Raw genomic sequence first — 5,409 nt, 5'->3', positions numbered from 1 at the left:
AAGATCACACATTACACTTGCGGACCTGTGATGGGACACCAATGCAGAGAAACCCACCTGGCACAGACCTTCTATTCTGTCTATTAGACCTGCATCTTCCCTGCACCTTTCAAGCCATTTGTATGTGAAGCAAGAAAGAGTTAGAGAGTGATCCATCTACACTTTTATAGGGAGGATGTCGCCGTGAGCTCCTCCCAGCTAATCACACGAACAGCAGAAAAACAAGATAAATACACAGTTGAGGGGTGGGCTGCATGGTTATGTTTTTGAGTAAATATTGAAACTGACCTCAGTGGCTCATTAGCAGAGCTGCGGCTAATGACTGGTGCCAAATCATGATGAAGCAAGCACCATGGCTCGTAGGGGACCCACAACACGCTTTTCTTAGCTCACTGAATTAAGGTATAAACTTCCGCCGTGTGTGAGTGGTAAAGGCTTGTTAATATGGTTCCTTTTCCAATTCAAGTCTGACAACAAGAGGCAGGAACCACGTGGCTTCGGAAGCTCAGGAAAGTAGCCACCAACCACAGAGAAAGAGAGAACTGGCAGTATGAGAGGTGGAGAAAACAGAAGCGGGAGCAAGGAGCTCAAATGAGATTGATGGCGTTTAAATAGAGCGCGTAAAGGAACAGTTACACAGCTAAGAAATGGGAAAGACAGACTAGGGAAAAAAACACAGAAAGAGCCTGTAGATGAAATTCTCTTCCTGGGACAGCAGGTTAAGAGAAATTACACATGGGGAGGTTAAGCATGTAACACGGGGGAGAATAAAAAAGAAAATGCAGTTTTATGAAGTGTGTTTGCCAATCCAGCCAGCACTTTTGTTCTATTTCTCTCTTTGCGTCTTTTATTGGTAAAGTAACTTTCAAGTGCATGCGCAGGTATGAATGAGAGAGCAACGGTATAATAATTTGAAGCGTTTACACCAGTGCTAAAGTAGGAATGAGGTGTAGCAAAGACATGAAAGAGGTAGCGATAACAAATATGTGGAGAGGCAATAGTGACACAAAAATAAGCCACCTATTTATAAAACTGAAATGGAAGAAATACTAAAGGTTAACTTCTGAAATTGTAGCCGATAATAAAAAGATTCTCGTTGTTGTCAGGATTCGAACCTGCGCGGGGATACCCCAATGGATTTCTAGTCCATCGCCTTAACCACTCGGCCACAACAACTTGCTGTAAGCTGCCTACAAATATTTTGTTTGAAAGTTTTGAAGTTTTCCCACATCAAAGTACTGATATTCTGCAATGCGCTTTTTAAAAACAATGTTTTTTTCATCATGCACGTTCTGTCCTAAAAACAAAAATTGCATGAGTATATCTCTGGATCTGTAAAAGGATACGCTTGCATTCAAACTCTCTTGTGGCACTCAAGTTTTTTGGACCCTGTTGCACTCTGTTTTTGCGCTGCTTTTAGTCTACGACCCATATTACAGAAGTCAACCATCTCTGACTATTTGGGACTCCTTTGTAAGTGCCTTATCTTTAATCCTTGAATAGCTCTATAATAAAGGGGTCTGTCAAAGATTGCTTGAATGGAAGATAAAAGAAGGCCCACTTGTCTCACCAAATGCAGTAGAGAAACCTGATGTTTTACTCATGTTATCCTTAGTTCAGTTTTTGTTAGACCTGGCATCCTTAAGGTGGCCTACCAGCAACCTTTTTGCTTTTCACCTCACGTTTTGCTGTATCTTTATGTTGGCCTTAGGACTCTAATCACTTTATCACTACTGTGAGAAAGTGGCTCTGTATATACTGTTCCCAAATAAGGTCAGTGTGCACAGAGTCCCCAGTCCCCAGAGGTTTGGCAGAGGCTAAAGTTAGATATAACCTTACTCTCTAAAGTGGAAGCTTGCCGAGCAGTAAGGCAGTATCAGAGTACAGTGTAAAACATTTGTTGTACACACTCAGTCAGCAAATGGTCTCACACACTCAAGAACTGAACTCTAGGCCATTGGTTTGCATACAAAAGATATTGTTGTTTTATTTTAGAACCAACAATAGGTATCAAAATATAATTTCTCAGAATGAGATGCTTTAGTTAAATACTTTGCAATAGGCAATTGACTTTTGCAGGTCATAGTTACAGTTTATTGCAATAGGCAACACAATTTGAATCACAATAATACATTGAGCTCAATGGGAATTTTAAGTTATATGCAATTAATTACTTTCAGGATTACTTTTCTAAATCCAGGACTGGATCCTAGATTCAGTCCTGGGACAGTTCTTGGAAACAAGTGAGTAAATTCGTTTTAGTTACTGTTGTGATTTTTAAGCAATATTTTGCTATTTTAAAAGTTGACACTTCGAAACTTTTGCTGATCAAATTACCAATGTTATCCTATGGAAGGAAATTCACTTAGCAGGTAAGTGGGGTTATGGTTACTTTTTCTAGGTCAGTGTTGGATCCTAGATCCAGCACTACTGTACCACCTGTAAGCAGTTGAGAAACTGCGTTTAAGTTATACAGGCGATTTTTAAGGAATATTTACATGTTTGCATAATCGACACTTAGAAGAAATTTCACAGAAAAACAGTCAATGGTTTCCTATGGAAGAAAATTCAAGTTACTGGTAAAGTACGTTCTTGTTACTTTTGTAATCCAGTGCTGGGCTCCTAGGCTCAGTACTGGGACATCTATCTAAAACAGGTAAACAATTACGTTTTCACAGTTGGTACGATTTTTAAAGAATATTTGTAAGTTTCAAAAATCGACACTTAGAAAATTTTCAGCAAAAAGCAGGCAATGATATCCCATGGAAGGAAATTCGAGTTACTGGTAAGTACAGTTAAAATTACTTTTCAGGGTCAGTACTGAGCTCCAAGATGCAGCACTGAGGTTTCTCCTGATAACAGGTGAGTAAATCAGAATTCGTTGTTCGGCTGATTTTAGATGAATATTTTAAAGTTCCAAAACTCCACACCACTTAGAAGAATTTCCAAGTGAAACCACTCAATGTTAGCCTATGGAAGAAAAGTGAGTTATCGGCTTTTAGGTAAGTACTCGACTGGCAGAGTTATGGTTCTGGGTATAGACTCAGGGGTCTCCCAGGGGAGTCCCAGCCTACTTGCCAAGCCTTAAACTCCCCTTTTATTACATATAATTTACACCTAAGGTAGGCCCTAGGTAGTCCTAGGTGCATGATGCTATGTAAGTAAAAAATAAGATATGTACTTTGGTGGTTCGCGTGTCCTGTAAGTACCAAACAGTCTATTTCATTTTTCACTACTGTGAGGTCTACCCCTCTCATAGGTTAGCTCTGTGTATTCCCCTATACTTTTTATTTGGTAATTCCATATCGGAGAGGAGTAGCTTTATTTATTTATTGAAAATCCTACTTACTGGTGAGGTTGGATTTAACTTTACTATTTTAGAAATGCCACTTTTAGAGAGTGAACATTTCTCTGCACTTACTGCTCTATTTGCCTGAAACCTGGCCCCAATACACGTGTGGATTGGGCTGGGTGACAGCAAAATTTGTGCCTTACCTCTAGAGAGCCACAACACAGGTCACTCAACTGCACCTGGGGGGTGAGCTCCGCTCCCCCTCCACCCCCAATAGGTTCAAGAACGATAATTTATGTAAGTAAATACATTATAGCTACATCTCATAATCATGCGAGTTTAAATCATTTGTTGTTAGATGGTTTAAATATTTGAAAGGATCTGTTTTTAATAGACATTTTACAAAAACCACTGGTACATTTGCTAATTCTGTAAAATTAACACCCAACTGCCGTGACATTGCCAACCACAGTGCCGTGACTCGGATTCAAACCGAGGTTGCTGCGACCACAACACAGAGTACTTACCACTATATGATCACGGCAAGCTACTTGGGCTCAACGACATACAGTGACATGGAGAATTTATAATTCGGAACACTCAGGGCTGTTCCTGTGATAGGCTGCATGTATTCATTGCTTCCTCATTCCTCATTCAGAGGCTGCGTCTCCTCAGTGGTTGATAGGCTGAAACCGTTTCCTGGTCGCCTGCTTGTGAAATGCCAGGAGTCAAAGATCACACATTACACTTGCGGACCTGTGATGGGACACCAATGCAGAGAAACCCACCTGGCACAGACCTTCTATTCTGTCTATTAGACCTGCATCTTCCCTGCACCTTTCAAGCCATTTGTATGTGAAGCAAGAAAGAGTTAGAGAGTGATCCATCTACACTTTTATAGGGAGGATGTCGCCGTGAGCTCCTCCCAGCTAATCACACGAACAGCAGAAAAGCAAGATAAATACACAGTTGAGGGGTGGGCTGCATGGTTATGTTTTTGAGTAAATATTGAAACTGACCTCAGTGGCTCATTAGCAGAGCTGCGGCTAATGACTGGTGCCAAATCATGATGAAGCAAGCACCATGGCTCGTAGGGGACCCACAACACGCTTTTCTTAGCTCACTGAATTAAAGTATAAACTTCCGCCGTGTGTGAGTGGTAAAGGCTTGTTAATATGGTTCCTTTTCCAATTCAAGTCTGACAACAAGAGGCAGGAACCACATGGCTTCGGAAGCTCAGGAAAGTAGCCACCAACCACAGAGAAAGAGAGAACTGGCAGTATGAGAGGTGGAGAAAACAGAAGCGGGAGCAAGGAGCTCAAATGAGATTGATGGCGTTTAAATAGAGCGCGTAAAGGAACAGTTACACAGCTAAGAAATGGGAAAGACAGACTAGGGAAAAAAACACAGAAAGAGCCTGTAGATGAAATTCTCTTCCTGGGACAGCAGGTTAAGAGAAATTACACATGGGGAGGTTAAGCATGTAACACGGGGGAGAATAAAAAAGAAAATGCAGTTTTATGAAGTGTGTTTGCCAATCCAGCCAGCACTTTTGTTCTATTTCTCTCTTTGCGTCTTTTATTGGTAAAGTAACTTTCAAGTGCATGCGCAGGTATGAATGAGAGAGCAACAGTATAATAATTTGAAGCGTTTACACCAGTGCTAAAGTAGGAATGAGGTGTAGCAAAGACATGAAAGAGGTAGCGATAACAAATATGTGGAGAGGCAATAGTGACACAAAAATAAGCCACCTATTTATAAAACTGAAATGGAAGAAATACTAAAGGTTAACTTCTGAAATTGTAGCCGATAATAAAAAGATTCTCGTTGTTGTCAGGATTCGAACCTGCGCGGGGATACCCCAATGGATTTCGAGTCCATCGCCTTAACCACTCGGCCACAACAACTTGCTGTAAGCTACCTACAAATATTTTGTTTGAAAGTTTTGAAGTTTTCCCACATCAAAGTACTGATATTCTGCAATGCGCTTTTTAAAAACAATGTTTTTTTCATCATGCACGTTCTGTCCTAAAAACAAAAATTGCATGAGTATATCTCTGGATCTGTAAAAGGATACGCTTGCATTCAAACTCTCTTGTGGCACTCAAGTTTTTTGG

At 40.6% G+C, this 5,409-nt stretch overlaps 2 non-coding genes across 2 annotated transcripts; both read right to left on the bottom strand.

Moving 5' to 3' along the window:
- Positions 1 to 1,094: 1,094 nt before the first annotated feature.
- On the bottom strand, positions 1,095 to 1,176 carry TRNAS-AGA (transfer RNA serine (anticodon AGA)). Its single transcript has one exon. It is a non-coding gene; the product is annotated as a tRNA-Ser (tRNA).
- Positions 1,177 to 5,117: 3,941 nt separating this feature from the next.
- TRNAS-CGA (transfer RNA serine (anticodon CGA)) lies at positions 5,118 to 5,199 on the bottom strand. Its single transcript has one exon. It is a non-coding gene; the product is annotated as a tRNA-Ser (tRNA).
- Positions 5,200 to 5,409: the final 210 nt, after the last annotated feature.

This window comes from Triturus cristatus, chromosome 12 (assembly GCF_964204655.1).
Source record: "Triturus cristatus chromosome 12, aTriCri1.1, whole genome shotgun sequence".
Taxonomy (NCBI): Eukaryota; Metazoa; Chordata; class Amphibia; order Caudata; family Salamandridae; genus Triturus; species Triturus cristatus.
The sequence above is the reverse complement of the archived record's forward strand: the minus strand, read 5'-3'. Positions and strand labels throughout refer to the sequence as shown.